At 37.1% G+C, this 16852-nt stretch overlaps 1 protein-coding gene across 1 annotated transcript in view; it reads left to right on the top strand.

Annotated features, from left to right (window-relative positions):
- Nucleotides 1–810: 810 nt before the first annotated feature.
- LOC111514599 (growth arrest-specific protein 2) overlaps nt 811–16852 on the top strand; it is a 66291-nt gene continuing 50249 nt past the window's right edge. The window contains exon 1 of the mRNA XM_074182783.1: nt 811–1279. The gene's annotated coding sequence lies outside the window, so the exon portion shown is untranslated. The remainder of the gene's footprint in view (nt 1280–16852) is intronic.

The following is a 16852-nucleotide window of genomic DNA, read 5'->3' as shown; positions in this document are numbered from 1 at the left end:
TAGTCTGCTTTTCTCGGACAGTTCCCTAATGTCAGGTCCTACTGTGTTTGTTGTCAGGTACTTTTGTCCAGTACTCTGTCCGCTTCTTATTGGTCCATGTCCTAATCTGGTTTCGTACCAATGCTTTTGGTACCCCCAGAGTTGGTTCAGGACCTATATATCAGCTTTATCGTTACTTGTAATTCCTCAATGCCCTGGCACCCAGTACTAAGTTAATTTATTCCTGTTTGCAATACCATTCAGTTCCTCATGGCATTCCCAGGTTTTTGGCATTTTGAGCATTTCCATCAGTCCTGAGAGTTTCATCGTTACACCTCGAATATTACGAAAGATACGGGGGTGTTTCCATAAAAAGTGAGGCAAATTAGGATTTTTCAGGACTGAAATTTATTTAGGAAAAAAGTGTAGTCGTAATAAGTTGGTAGTCCTGATCACGAATCTGAAGGAATTTTGAGCCTATTTTGCCCCTAATATGTTTTACCGTAAAAATGGGATGTTCCATCGCGAGTGGCGGACAGTGTATATCACTTTGGCCAACCACATTCAGGTGATAGGTGCATTTTGAGCATTTCCATCAGTCCTGAGAGTTTCATCGTTCTACCTCGAATATTACGGAAGATACGGGGGCGTTTCCATTAGAAGTGAGACACACCGTATATAGCAAAAAATAGGGGCATCTACTCCTTCGTTGCAGGGCCTCAAGACTTCCAAATCCGGTCCTGTCGGTAGGTAATTGGTTGCCGAAAGTGACACGACTCATACCGACATAGACTAACCCATACATCGACATAACTCCACAATAGAAGGGTTCATGTTAGAAGCAAGGAAACGTACCAAACCAACCGTAATACTACACCATAACGCCACTCAGCGGGATTGGCCCTCCACCCCCCGAGACGAGAAGCGATCGATCCCAGTTCCTGAAGCTGGAGAGAGAGAGCCCTTCCCCCCAGTCCCTTCGAACAAAAGCGCATCAGCTGATTGCATCGAGAGTGCGAGCGCTCTTAGATTGTTTCTGTTCGCGGCCGATGCGATGTACCGGCACAATTATTAGGAACGCACTCGTCTGTTCTTTCGAGTAAAATTAAGCTTGTGTGTGTGTTGCTGCGGATGCGGGTCTCCTTTTAGAATTGAAAGAAATAATAAACAGTCAAGCCCGGCGTTTTTGTCGGTGTTTTTGTGAATGAAACTCGGTTTGTTGACGTTTCCCCGGTGTGTGCAGTATGGACTTTGCGGTCTGAGGGTGGTTTTGGAAGAGGTTTCTTTGCTGGACTGTGAGGTGAGTGTGACAGTAGTAGATTTTCATGGAAATTTTATACAGTGAGGCATGGAAGTGGATTTTTTTGATACTTTTATTCGAAGTTCCACTTTTGCGTTAACTTCTACTTCTAATTTATCTATGTAGACCAGTACCGATAATTTTTGAAACCACAAAAAAAATAGTGGTAGTTTGAAACCCAGTGGAAAAGTAAAAATATATAACAGAAATGAAAGAAAAAATAATTTACGGGCGATCTGACGACGGGAAGTGGAGGGGTGAGTTTTTAGGGGTAAAAAACCGTTGAATTGCAGAGTTGTAGGTTGCACCTAACCTCAAATTTATACAAAACATTCAAATAACCGATTTTTTGGTTTTTTATTTTTATCTTCTACAATTTTTTTACCAAATTTGGTGAAAACTTACCTTTTCATGTCTCAAACACACTGTGATTTTTCGATTTCAAAATATAATTTTTTTTTCCTGATTTCAATTTAATCGAAAAAGCACCCTAATTTTCAATCGAAAATTCTCACGTCAAAATATCTGTTTTTTTTAAATCGGTATGTTTTTTATTGGTTGAAATCTCAACTTTTTGATGGTGTGAAAAAATATATTGCATCAGAAAATCCAAGAAAAATGAAAAAACTCGAATCCGATTTTTTTTTCGTCATTAAGTAAAATTCAGAACTTCTTATACAAATTTTCACTTCAATTGCTTGAAAAATGTAATATTCCATGTTACATTAATAAACAATAAAATTGGAAATCCATGAAACATGCAAAAATAGTTCATTTTCTAAATATTAAAAATGAGATTAAAAGGGTATTTCATCAAAAAATCGTGACTGTTGAAGTTTCCCCACTAAAAAAGCTGATTTAATAAATTCTAACTGAATTTATGTCATAGAAAATTTCATAATATATAAATATGCTTGCGAATGTTAGGCATTTCAACTTAAAACAAATATGCTTGAAATTGTACAATTGAATTTAAATACTTCATTCTGACTACGTTATTCTTCACAATATTTTTAAATACATTAATCTTGTTCTTATTTTTGAAGATGATCACTTGGTGATCGAAACACTTTTGTCGAGGTGTTAAAATAACGGTTTGGTGTTGCGATAAAACTCCAGTAATATTAATTAGATAATCTTGTTATTTGTGTATACCTTATCTTGTGTTCTAATCACTCATCCATTAGTTTTAGTCTCTTTGATGACGATTCTTTAGCGTTAGATTCGACAAAACTTTCCGATTCTAGTAGATCTTCGAAATCTTCAAGACCATCATCGACTTCGTCTCCAGTATTTTTTCCAGTCTACATTGGTTATTCATCCACAACAATGTGAATCATCAACTTCTTCGTAGGGTGTTTCTTCAACATTGGAGCATTTTTCAGAACAATATGACAATTTGAGCAGAAAACCTCAACACTATTCATCATTTTGAACCGTCTTTTCGGCAGCTACATCTTAATAAACTGTTACATCTAGTTTCACAGCTGCAGCAAATAGTTTCTAGCAAGAATTCTTGTTTTATTTAATTTTGATTGAGAAAAAACAGAATGGTAGAACAATAATTCTGATGTGGAAGGATTATGGAGTTATAGACTGATAATTTAGACCACTGAATCATACAGTGTGACCCATTTTTAATGGAAACACCCCTCTAAAATTTGAAGTTGTAAACCGATTTTGATATATTTTTTTTGAAATGTCAAATACTAAAAGGTCTACCTTGGGACAAAATTTGAAATGTTTATTGAAGTTTCAGGGCATACTACGATATTTTTTCTTAGTCGAAAATCGGGATTTTTATTAGCGATTTTTTTATTGAAAAAATCACTACGCCACTGGATTCAGAGTGCCTCTAAACAGGTGTGACCAAAATTTCATGAAAAAATATTCATTATTAACAAAGTCATGACAACTCAAAAATTCAAAACTCACACAGCTAACAGTTACAAAAAACACCCTATATCAACAGATATAGCCATGAGAATATTTTTTTTAGGATTTCAACAATTAAGTGCCGCCAGATGAAAAAAAACAAATAGCGTAGATATTTTTAATGAAAATAACGGAATTACATCCATGTTTTCACGCAAATTAACTAAAACTAAGACCTGATATTTCAATTTAAATCTTAGTTGCCATGGAAATGATATTACAGTTTGACACTTGTGAAAGATTCAAGTGTACTATTGTCAACAATATTCACCTTACAGTTCTTTGAATTATTTTGTGTCATGGCTGCAAGATTGAGCGTAAGAGAGAAAATTGAAATTGTACGCCTTTCGGGAGATGACGTTAGAAGTGCTGGAGAGGTTTGTAGAGTATTTAATGAGAGACATCCAGATCGTCCTCGTATTAGCTGCGGTACGGTAAATAAAATAAATAAAATATTCAATGAAACTGGTGCAGTATCAAAAATGATGTTGAAAAGTAATCATATACAAAGACGAAACAGGAATGACAGGAATGATCAAATCATTTTAGATTATTTCGGAAATAATCCTAATGCCAGTATAAGGAATGCCACTTTAGATTTGAATATTCCACGAGAAACTATTCGGAGATGTCTCAAGGCGAAGAATATTAAACCTTTCAAGCCAAAATTTTTACACACACTTCAAGAAGACGACGAAGCAAGACGCCTGGAATATTGTTTATGGGCCCAAGGGGAATATTTAAACAATAGAAATGTCCTAAAAAATATTTTATATACCGACGAAGCCACTTTCACTACCAATGGAGTAGTGTCATCACAGAATTGTCGCTATTGGGCAGCGGATAATCCTAACTGGGTAATAAACTGTAAAAGCCAGTATTCCCAAAAAATCAACGTCTGGTGTGGGATATTGAACGAACGAATTATTGGTTCTTTCTTTTTTGAGAAAAACATCAATGCGCAGAGGTTTCTAGAATTTTTAAACACAGAGTTTTGGGATGCTATTCACGAGCTGCCAATCAATGAACGATCAAATTTATTTGTCCAGTTAGATGGGTGTTGAGTTCATTATGCCAGAGCTGTGAGGCAATGGCTTAACGAACATTTTCCAAACCGATAGATAGGCCGTGGTAGTCCGTTTATAGAGTGGCCACCCAGATCTCCCGACCTCACAGCTTTGGACTTTTTTCTCTGGGGACTTCTCACACAAAAGGTTTACAAAAACTGCTCAAGAGATAGAAATGAACTTTGTGCAAGAATTCGACAGGTATGTGCAGATATTAGCCCTCAAGAACTATGGAACGTAATCAGAAACATTCGTAAGCGCAACGACACATGTATCGAAATACGTGGTGGATTAATAGAGGCTACTAGAATATGAGTTGGAATTAATTGTTGCACTGAATCGAAACATTTCAATAATAATTAGTTATCAGTTACGTTTGTTAAAATTTTTTGCTTCATTGTTAGTTGAATTGTGTGAATGTAATTCCGTTATTTTCATTAAAAATATCTACGCTATTTGTTTTTTTTTTCATCTGGCGGCACTTTATTGTTGAAATCATTTAAAAAAATGATATATTGTGACTGTTAGCTGTGTGAGTTTTCGGATTTTTGAGTTGTCATAACTTTGTTAATAATGAATATTTTTCCATGAAATTTTGGTCACACCTATTTAGAGGCACTCTGAATCCAGTGGCGTAGTGATTTTTTCAATAAAAAAATCGCTAATAAAAAATCCCGATTTTCGACTAAAGAAAATATCGTAGTATGCCCTGAAACTTCAATAAACATTTCAAATTTTGTCCCAAGGTAGACCTTTTAGTACTTGACATTTAAAAAAAATATTATTAAAATCGATTTACAACTTCAAATTTTAGGGGGGTGTTTCCATTAAAAATGGGTCACACTGTATATGGGGAACATCTTAAATAATTGTTTTGTAAGCTATTGTTTTGATAACTTGATTAGCATGTTTCTTGAATTTCAAGTTGCTGTCAATAGTTACACCCAAGTACACGAATTTGTTTACCTTCTCTGTATTACTGTCATTCAATCGTAGGAGTAGGTTTTCATTATTACGATCTCTGTGTTTCCCTAATAACATCAATTTTGTTCCATTTACGTTCACCTTCAACATATTTGCAGAGCAATATCTATACACCCTTTCAAGACTAGCGTTTATAGTATCAAACACACTCATGTACATTTTGTTACAGCTTCCCACGTTTGAAAATAGTGTATTTGATGTATCCCGGTCAAATTTTATTCCAGTGATCCCTTAAAGTCACCTGCTTGAGTTCACGAAAACTAACCGTCCTTCCTGACTTTTCCATGACCCTGTATGATTTTTTTTTCAATACTCAACCCTCGTACTGAGAATCATCGATCCGTTCCTCGTTCACTCCTGTTATTTAGCCGTGTTAATGAGGATCGCCAGTTAGGAAGAGTTATTATTTTTTTCGATATGTAGAGCATGAACAAGTATGCGTTTTTTCTTCGGAGCGGAACTAGAAATTGCGCTCTTACATTTATTAATCGCAGTGGGCGTGGGTCGATCGAAGACTTAACGAAATATCCTACTGGAAAAACACATTCTACGCAAGCGAGGTTTCGATTACAACAATCGACTAATCAGTCAGGAAACTGTATTTTTCTGAACCTTATCAACAGGTTTTTGACTCTGTTAGGTAATGATGTTTTTCAAGGACAAATCGGTGGCATTGGTTACTTCCACCCCAATTAGACATCACTTCTAGATCCTCATTAAGATATGCAACCTCCTGGAATCCAAATGGAATGACGAGACATATGTGCTGCCGTCAGCAAAGCAATATATTGGATACAATATGGATCCCTGAGGAACACCAGCGTTGATGGTAAAATTATTCAAGATATATCCATCGACGACCATTTGCAGGGACGTTCTTTCTGGAAGCGGGAGAGCCACACAGAAGATGATCCTACAAGCTATAGCATCGAAGTTTGGCCAGTTCAAATGTCAGTTTCTGAAGCAAGCACTAGGTGGAATCTAGAAACGGATGTAACCACTGTACAGAAACATGGGAATGGAAATCATCAATGGTAGCAGACGGTTACAGAGAAACTCTTCAGAAATTTAAAACAAAACTGTCACAATTTCACAACCTAGTATGAATTCATAGATGTCATCAAAAATGTAAGGTTGTGAAATGGAGAGATTGAGTATTCTTACCAAGTGTTTCTATCTGAAGGGTCGTTTTAGGATCAAATCACATACGTCCGCATGAAACAGAGTTTTTTCCAGTATACTCTCCACAGTTGACCCAGTATTCCACCTTGAGATGTGGCTATGTGGTGGAATAAGGGTCTCCAAACTTTGAAGCCTTCGGGCCATAATGATTTTTTCAGTTTGTTCCAAGGGCCAATTTCTGCCCTTAACTATATTTCTAGGCTAGGATAGTCGCAAAGTGCGTGACCTGAGCAAACTTACGCTTTTTTTGCATTTCAATTATTATTGTGTATTGTGACACTTAACGACATCTAGTGGCGAGTAGTGGTACTATGTACTATCTTTTTCAGCTACCCGCTAGGTGGCATTAGGCTTAATTAAATATTTGGAATTACCGCGTTGGTTCGAGAAAGTTCTGGTTCTAGCTAGTGTATTCCGATCACCTCGAGATGGCAGTAATAATTGCATATAAAAAGGCTAGCGGCACAACTGCGAGTTAGTCTGCGTAGGAAAGGCGAAGGAAGCGAAACTGTCTATTGTGAAATAAAGTAACACCCGTCAATAAAAGTATTTTGATTTGACTTATTGTTTTTATGTATGATTTGTTAGTATGGAAAAGAAGCGAAAAATCGCCAGTGAATGCAGAACGTTCCAAGAAAAAATGGAACTTTCAGTATTTTGTGATTGAGTCCAGTAATAAGGTGCTATGATTAATTTGTAATGAAACCATAGCTGTTCTCTGAAATGACACTATGAATCGAAACATCTTCAAAGTTACTCCAAGTATACAGGAAGTTTGCGGAAGGAAAAATTTGAAGCTTTTAAACGCGGACTCAAATCGCAGCAATCTTTGTTTACCAAAGCGAATACTGAACAAGAGTCTGCAACTCGCGCCAGCTTTCGTGTGGCTCTTGAAATCGGAAAACGTGGCAAACCATTCACCGATGGAGAAATGATAAAAGAATGCTTGATTGCAGTAGCCGAAGAAATATGCCCCGAAAAGGTAAATTTATTTAAAAGTGTCAGTTTGTCAGCAAACACCGTGGCTCGGAGGGTGCAAGACATCGCAGAAAATATATCATCTCAACTGTCTGACAAAAATGGACATCATGAGTGGTTTTCTCTAGCATTGGATGAGTCAACGGATGTGTCAGATACTGCTCAGGTGTTGATTTTCAATCGCGGAGTAGATGAAAGCTATGAAGTGTATGAAGAACGTCTTGATATTGATAGTATTCACGGCACGACAACTGGGGCAGATATTTTTAAGGGAGTTGAAAATGCCATTAATAAAAAGAACCTTCGATGGAGAAATTCGAAATCTATAACAACTGATGGAGGCAAAAATATGTATGGTAAAAATAAAGGAGTGGTTGCACTTGTGTCAAAGGCTGTAGAAAATGATGGTGGTTCAAAACCATTAGTCTTACATTGTATTATTCATCAACAGTCCTTGTGCGGAAAATGTTTGGATATGTCTGAAGTTCTAAAACCAGTCATATCAGTTGTTAACTTCATCAGATCCACTGGGCTGAATCACCGACAATTCCGCGAGTTTATTCAACAGATTGGAGAAAATGATTTACCATATCATACTGCCGTACGCTGGCTTAGTTGTGGAAAAGTCCTTAAGCGCTTTTTTGAACTTCGAGCAGAGATCGAAATTTTTTCAAATGAGAAGCAGCGCCCTTTTGCCGATTTAGAAAATAGTGAATGGATGTGGAAGTTAGCCTTCTATGTCGATTTGACAAATCATATGAAAGAACTGAATTTGAGATTGCAGAAAATAATACTATTTCAATCGCAATTACGTAAAAAATGTTTCACACTTTTTGAAACACGTGAAATATTCAGCCACACTACAGAGACTGAATTTCCCGTCAATTTTGCAATCAAAACTTTGAGTGCTTTGAAGATAAATTTTGATACTCGTTTTTCAGATTTTGATGTCATTGCAAATGAAATTAAGCTTTTTCAAAATCCTTTTGATTCTGACATTGAAACCCTGGCTCCGGAAGTCCAAATGGAAATTATTGATTTACGGTGCAGTGATATGCTTAAGAACAAATATCATAATTCATCTTTGTTGGAATTTTATAAGAGTCTTCCACTGGAACAATTTGATAATTTGCATAAATTTGCTCGTGGGTTGTTTTCTGTTTTTGATACTACTTACTTGTGTGAGAAAACGTTTTCCAAGATGAAGTACACAAAGAATGTTTACAGATCTCAATTAACCGATGAGCATCTTAAATCTCTTTTGATAATTGGTACAAGTAAAATTGATCCACAACTACAAAGTATTGTCGGTGGAAAATCACAATTACATAAATCTCATTAGTGTTTTTGTTTTACTGTGATTCATTTCAATTATTTATCAGTTATTAATATGCTCAAACTTAGATACTTCAGTTAAGTTTTCTTTGTCATCATTTCTGTCGTTAAGTTTTACCTTGCAAGTAAATAAAACCGAGTAATTATCATTCTGTGTTTTCTTCTTCAACTTATCACAGCAATAGTAACAACAATTAGGTAATCATTGGCTGTGGTGGGCCAGATTGATGACAGTAAATCATTGGCTGTCGCGGGCCGGATTGATGACACTGGCGGGCCGGATTTGGCCCGCGGGCCGTAGTTTGGAGACCCCTGTGCTAGAAGAACCGGCTCTTTTTTGACGTAGTAGCGCAAGATGTTTGATACTGAGCTCGTCGTGCTTTTGTGCAGATACTTTGCGATACCCAACCTAGTATTTTGAACTAGAGTCTAATCAAAGAATTCATAAGGTTTCAGTATGATTCCCTCATCCTACTTCTTTCCTCACTCTACCTATGGAAAAAAGGATCTCCATTAGTATATGGATGCTATCGGTGTACAATTTGGAATCGACTATTACACGAGTATTACTCGTGTCTTCTTCAGAAGAGGATGATGCTGAGATTATGAAGAGGAAGTAGCTCGTAGATATGGATGCGGCAGAAACATATACTCACCTAGGAGTGGAACAACGCTGTCCTCAGGAGGTAATGACAGTAACTCTTCACGCGAAGTATCAAAACAAACTTCGACCAAGTCCCGTTACCGTAACTGTGGAAAGGACAAAGTCGCTGCTACAAATTGGACTACTGTTCCACTCTCACTCTGCTACTCAATTCTACGCTTTTGGATTAGTAAGAGGAGTTATGCCACCTCTACCTTCATAGGTGTTTGCAAGCTAAGACATTTATTTCATGGTTATCCATTCCCCTACTGAGAAGCCGTAGACTTTTGGGTTTGGTGGTTCTATAAAACATGGTCACCAAAAGTTTAGTTTTCTTCCTCTGCTCCATTCGAAAATCTGACCAGTTGAGGTGAGCTGCAGCACCCTTCAATATTAACAGCAACCATGAAAACTGAATTTCAACAATGTTTGAACAGAAAATGGGTTTGATATTTCGACATGAATAGGTATGAATGGTTGTTGAATATATCTATTTTAGAAAACTATCTGTGTCGAATAGATTTGGAAAAGCTGAATACACTAGATTGAATTAATGAATCGAAGAGGTTGTTGTATTAAAGTGTATAATTTTTAAAATTCTTGCAAAGCCCTTTCGACTTTCGACTTTCAGGTGAGCACTGATGATGACGAAAGTCGAAAGCACTTTGCAAGAATTTTAAATATTATACACTTCAATACAAAAACCTCGATTCATTATCTGTGTTGAACCTTTTGGATTATTAGTTTACTCATACTGACACAAACTATTGATTTGTTATCATAGTTCTTTAAAACAAAAGCTATTTTGAAAAATCTTTCTGTGAATTTCCGCCACCGTAATATTTAATCCTCGTGATCAGAAACCAACATGGCAACAAGTTATTCTGCGATTAGGTTGTACACGAAAAAAAGAAAGGAGCCCGGAAATGGACCCTTGAGGTAGTGAAAAATAATGATTTTATCGTTATAATTGATACTGAATTCCAGTGATAATCTGAACGGATTCTTTTGCAACAGACCATGGATAATGTACGCAATTCTTTTGGCACTCATTGTTAATTATGCACATTCTCTGGGTTGAACCAGTAATTAAAAGTATATAGTTTCTCTTTCTCGATAACAAAAGCGAACTTTCGGTCCTGAAATACAGGGTGTAACTAAATAAGTGTGAAACATTTAAGGAGGTGATTCCTCATCGAAAAAAAGATAGGATATTTCATATAAAGAAACTTCATTGGAGCATCCCTTGTTAAGATACATCCCCTCAAAGGGGATACATGAAATTTGTATAACAATTTTTTTGTCCAAAATAAACCAGTTCGCAGCAAAAAATTATTTTAAGAACAACTACAGAGATACATCGTCATAAATGCGAAAATACGAAACTAATCTATCTAGTAGGTCGCTATTAGCGATAGTGACAATTAAATTGGTATGACGCTTACGGTCTGTCGCAGGGGAATGGGTTAGAAGCTTCTAGAAGATATGCTGAAATGTATCCTCAACGTCAGCATCCTTCACATAGAATATTTGCTCGATTTCATCAACGCTTACGAGAATATGGTTCATTCGACAAAAGAACGCAGGATTGTGGTCGCCATCGAGAAGTACGAACACCACAGCTTGAGGAAGCAGTACTTAAATTGAACAACCTACTACCAGTACTAGAATGACTGCTTTCCAGCTAAATGTTGATCATATGACGGTATTTCGAATTTTAAAGAAACAACTCTTATACCCTTACCATCTGCAACGAGTACAGACACTGTTACCGCGAGACTTTCCGAACCGTTTTGAATTCTGCAATTGGATGCTGGAAATGATTAGAAGAAATTGTGACTTTCTGAAGACGATAAAATTCACAGACGAATGTAGTTTTTCTCGAGACAAGATTATTAATTTTCATAATTACCACATATGGGCTGATAAAAACCCTCACGCTATTGTCGAAACTAACCATCAAGAACAGTGTGGCTCGGAGTTATTGGGGATGAGGCATACGTTCAGTTTTTAAGAAAAGTGCATCCAGTACTGCTGGAGGAAGTTCCTTTGGGCGTCAGAAGGGATATGTTTTTTATGCATGATGGGGCTCCCGCCCATTTTAGTCAAGTAGCACGTCAGCATTTCACTGAAACATGCAAATCAGTGGATAGGTCGAGGAGGACCACAGAACTGGCCCGCTCGATCCCCGGATCTCAATCCCCTCGATTTCTCTATTTGGGGCCATTTACAGCATTTGGTTTATCGTACTTCTGCTCGCGATGTAGAGGACTTAAAAAACCGCATCATCGATACGTGCAGGGTAATCAGAGAGACTCCAGGAATATTTGAGCTAATACGTGGCTCAATGCGCCGACGTCTAAACGCATGCGTAATGTCTGAAGGTAGACATATTGAACATTTACTATGATTTCTACATGTTGTGTGTTTTGTTATTAATAAATTAGTTTTGTTTATTTCCCTTTAATCGTTTAATGCAGGTACCAACTACAAAATAACAATAAATCCAGTTCGCATTTATGACGATGTATCTCTGCAATTGTTCCTTAAATAATTTTTTGCTGCGAACTGGTTTATTTTGGGCAAAAAACCCAAGAGACATTTGTTGTTTAGAATAAAACAGGCTATCGGAAATAAATTTATAAATGGTAAACAAATGATAAGACAAAAAGTTACATTGGAAATAAATTTTAGGGGTTGCGTTTTCCACCCCTCACAACCATGGGGTAAACCAAATAAATTACTGGCGAAGTGTCTTTTTGGTATTACAAAACGTCAGGTTAATTTCAATATTGCAACTTTTTTAGTGCTTGTGAAAAATAATTGTTGTACAAATTTCAAGTACCCCCTTCAAGGGGCTGTATCTTAACAAGGGATGCTCCAATGAAGTTTCTTTATGTGGAAGATCCTATCTTCTTTTCGATGAGGAATCACCTCCTTGAATGTTTTACACTCATTCAGTTACACCTTGTATATGTGAGGCTAATGTGAGAGAACGAATAACTTTCCTGTAGGAAGTTCGTATGTGAAATGTAAGAATATCCAATGAAAGACTGCACACACTACAAGATAAACCGATTTCTTTAACCCCTGAAGACCCACAGGTCAATTTTCATATCAATAATTGATTAAAACATACGAATCTATGATTTATGTTCCATTAGGCAAAGCCACATAACATCTACGAGGTTTGTTCGAATTTTTCTCAAAAACTATCCTTTTATACATCAAGTCCTATTTTGTACCCTTCAAAGTATTCCTTCTTAGATATAATACAGATATGCACTTTTCAATATGTACAAAACCCCTTCCAGCGATTCGGTTTTTATATTCCTAATCATCGCAAAAACGCCGTCCTTTCGTAGGCCTCTTTAATCATGAGAACATGAAAATATCACAGGGAGCCAAATCTGGTGAATGCGGTGGCTGAGGCATGATTACGAACAAGCAATTATGAGCGAGCAAGTGCATTATCGTGATCTAAAAGTCATGAATTGTTTTCCCACAACTTTTTTTGTACATTGGGAGCTATCTCACTTGTACATTTAGTCCAAGTCTCCAGAAAACACTGCAGCCTCTCTTGGGCTTATTGCGTTTATTCTCCCACCTTCTCATGACACCCATTCCATCAGTCTCGTTCCCTGTACTAGTTTGTACAGGTTCCGTGTTGGATGTTCGTCGTATTCTTCTGGGCGTAATTTTGTACGTCCATATATTGCCTGCCTCCTGTGATTCAGTGCCTCACATTCGCCTAAGATGTGTAGAGCTGTTTCTATCCCTTCGTTGCATAATCTGCAGCTGAGGTCTCCGTTGTACAGCCTCATTTTATTCAGGGGTCCTCTAAGCTGACAATGTCCCTTTAGTAGCCCTGTAATTATTCTGAGCCGATCCCTACTATATTGAAGTAAGTCTTCGGTTCTTTTCTCGGACGGTTCCCTAATGATGGTTCTACTGTCTTTGTTGCCAGGTACTTTTGTCCAGTACTCTGTGAGCTTCTTATTGGTCCATGTCCTCATTTTAAATCCGTGGAGTTTTATAAGAAGCATTGGTGTCTGTGGGACCAAAGAGATAATTTATATAAAGATAGAAATGCTTGGAAGACAGCACTAATGAATCTCCGTGACTGTCTCTTCACAATAGCCACTCCCTCTTCTTATGTAACTCTTCTTCGAAAACTTCGCAAGCCCCAGCGATAAATTCCCGATAAAGAACATCACACATTACTCTAAATTTATCACAAGACACAACAGACGATGGAGACTCCGCCATTTTTCGCCAAAATTAACCCAAGACAACTGGACGTGACAATTGTCTCCTCAATTTGCATCGTGTAAACGCGGTTTAAGATAAGTTAATGTGGTGTTACTGAAGAAGGAAGAAGTAATCATGAAATATCGAATTGGTAACCTTATTCAAAGAAATCGTTCAACAATAAGTTTTAATTAAAATGTTTTCCACACCAGAACCAAACGAGTGTCTCCAGACAATGCTTCAGTTCTGAATTCAGATTCAGGGATTCCAATTCTACCTAGCGAAACTATTTGAGAAGATTCCAAAGAAGTTTCATCCAAAAGACAGGAATAAACCGGGGTTTCGAAGGCTCTGGATCCAAAGTACTTCCTTTTGGTTTACATAATGCCCCTGTCACCTTTCAAGCGCTCATCGAACTATGGTTCAAATTATATACGTTTGATCTGTTATGACGGCGTTTTAGTTATTAATAGGAATTTTAATAAATCCAGAAGATTAGACGGTAATAAAGTCGCAAACTATGAAAAAAATTAACGCAGTTATTTCAAAGGACTACGTAGTGGGGTTGAGTAGAATAGTCGATATCGTAAATATCTAAATTGACATTAGCAATCGAGTCATTATGTCGGGTAATTTTTGTTTGGTGATGATGTAGCTTTCTATAGATAAAATGAAACCCGAAAAATGGCTTTCCCACAAACCCGATTGTAACTTTATCAAAATAAGCACGACTTTTAATTTGTTAGTCCAAGAACCCTGCAACGATAAATATTCAACGAATGCATCAATTTCCAATCCAGGCCAAATCCGCAGCCCGTCAGTTCTCACACGTCCGAGGCTTTTGTTATTCCTAAAGTCAACCGCAGAGTACAACTGTTGAATGGACGTTCGTCGAATGTTTGGCGTGCGGAAGCAGACCCACCTTCGACCGATACACGCTCTAGTCGTTTGTTTTTTATTCATGGCCGCGCATTTGTTCGAGACATGAATAACTCGTGTCTTGCGGGAGTTGGAGTTGCAAGTTAGTCCCGGCCGAGATGTCTGTGTACAGGACGTTCAGATGGATGATTATATCGTAGCCCTTTGTTCACCACCACTTTTTTATGAGTCTTTCATCGATAAATATGCTCAGGATAAACAGGCACCATACATTATGAAATGAAGGAATGATTATATGTAGAGAATTGGCCAAATTGGACTCCTTCAGAGGTCTAGGGGTCGAATTTTATGACAAACTCAATGGTGAAAACTGCATATCGATGTCTATCATCGTTTCTGAGTTACAGCATGTTTTTTGAGAATGTGCATTTTCGAAAAGTTGCTATAACTTTTTTCCTGTCAAAACTTTCTCGTTTCTATAAAAACATTTCCGAAGCACTTACGTAGAATTTTACAGTTTTGCCTTATCTATTATTTTACGTTACATGTTTAACTGTATATAAAACAATTTTCAGCTAAGTATATAAAATTAATTTCACAATATTGCCTATCTGAATTTATTTTTTGCAATGTGTCCTTATGTAGTAATTAGTAAACCCAACAATATTATTTTAACAAGCTATATAGTATGCTCTTTGGTATAGGGTCGTCATTGTTATTCATAATATTATTGTGTTTACTTATTTCCACACTCTCATAGGCATCTAGTTACCTGTTGTTGTTAACTTGTCTAACTAATCTTAATGAACTGAAGTCTATGGAATGGTTTTGTTGCAAAATATGATGGGCGACTGCTGATTTTTCAGGTCTTCCATATTTTAAGTGTGCTATGTGTTCCTTATATCTTACTTTAATGGATCTTTTTATCTGTCTATAATATTTTGCATCGCAGTCCTCACATTCAATTTCGTAAATTCCAGACTTTTTAGAATTCTCGACTTTGTCTTTTGGACTTCCCAAAAGGCTCTGTAGTGTATGACTTGTTTTAAAAACCACCTTCATACCAAGTTCCTTTAAAATATTTCCAAAGTTCCTCGTATATTGGTGGTATGGAACTGAGATGTATTTATCTTGGTTTTTGTCCTTTCTGATAGTCGAGATTTCGTTCATTCTTAACCCAAATTTCTTCTTCCTTATTATGTCATCTACAATTCCCCTCGAGAAACCGTTACTGGCTGCTATTTCCTGTATTGTACGTCTTCCTTTTGTGAACCTATCATGTGTTAGAGGGAAAGTCAAAAGACGATGCACTAAAAAATTCAACCCAGCACGTTTGTGCTGTCCACAGTGATGTGAACTGTCAGGAATGTACCTGAACGTGCTTGTTTCTTTTCTAAATATATCATATTCTAACCCTCCATATTGGCTCCTTATTACCAAAACGTCAAGAAATGGTAGTTGTCCCTTATTTTCTAACTCATACGTGAATTTTATTGATGGACATCTATTATTTGAAAAGGAAACAAAGTCCTCAGTATACGATTTTTTGGTATCGAATATCGCGAAAATATCATCCACATACAAAAAAAAAATCATGAAACAAGCCCATTAGTGGTTTTTATTCAATTTTCAAACACACTATTGAGTTTCTCATAAAATTTGACCGTCAGACACAGCCATCAGTTTCCATCTATCTAATAGTTTGAAGACAGGAGTTTCCTTTTAAGAAATGTCAAATTTGACCCACTCTGTACATTCGAATCATTTAAACCATTGTTCAGTTACTAGCCTAAGAAAAATGTCGCGATAATAACCGCATAACCTTACCCTAATTATTGCTGTCTTCGACATAGAATAAAAGACCATTCTGGTGCTATAGACCACACCAAATCTAAATAAATATACATTCAACTGCCTAGTGGTAGATACTGATTGATAGAGAATTTTGTACTCGAAGTCCGTCTGCGCGTTTCACAATTCACCGAAAATTAAACGAATTAAGCGTGGAAGTTCTGTCTCACTCACCATACTCCCCAAGAATCGCCAACCGACCACCATCTTTTCAAGCGCTTCGACAACTTCCACACCAGTAGAATCTTCGCCAATCAGGGCCAGGCAAAAACGGCCTTCGTCGACTTCATCGAATCCCGAGTCCGCAATTTTCATGCTGACGGAGTTAATCGACTTATGTTACTTTGGCAAATTACCATCTAATCTGGAAGATCACCAATCGGCTTAGTTGAGGAGCTGGGTTTATTTGGCCGAGTGTGAGTAGGTGCGAGCCACAATAAACCCTTGCGGTGGAGAGTCGAATAGACC

The sequence above is a fragment of the Leptinotarsa decemlineata genome, unplaced genomic scaffold, assembly GCF_025532065.1.
Source record: "Leptinotarsa decemlineata unplaced genomic scaffold, Ldec_3_MD MMD2_tig00026328_RagTag_RagTag, whole genome shotgun sequence".
Lineage (NCBI taxonomy): Eukaryota > Metazoa > Arthropoda > Insecta > Coleoptera > Chrysomelidae > Leptinotarsa > Leptinotarsa decemlineata.
Note: the sequence above shows the minus strand (reverse complement) of the source record. Positions and strands in the feature narration are given on the sequence as shown.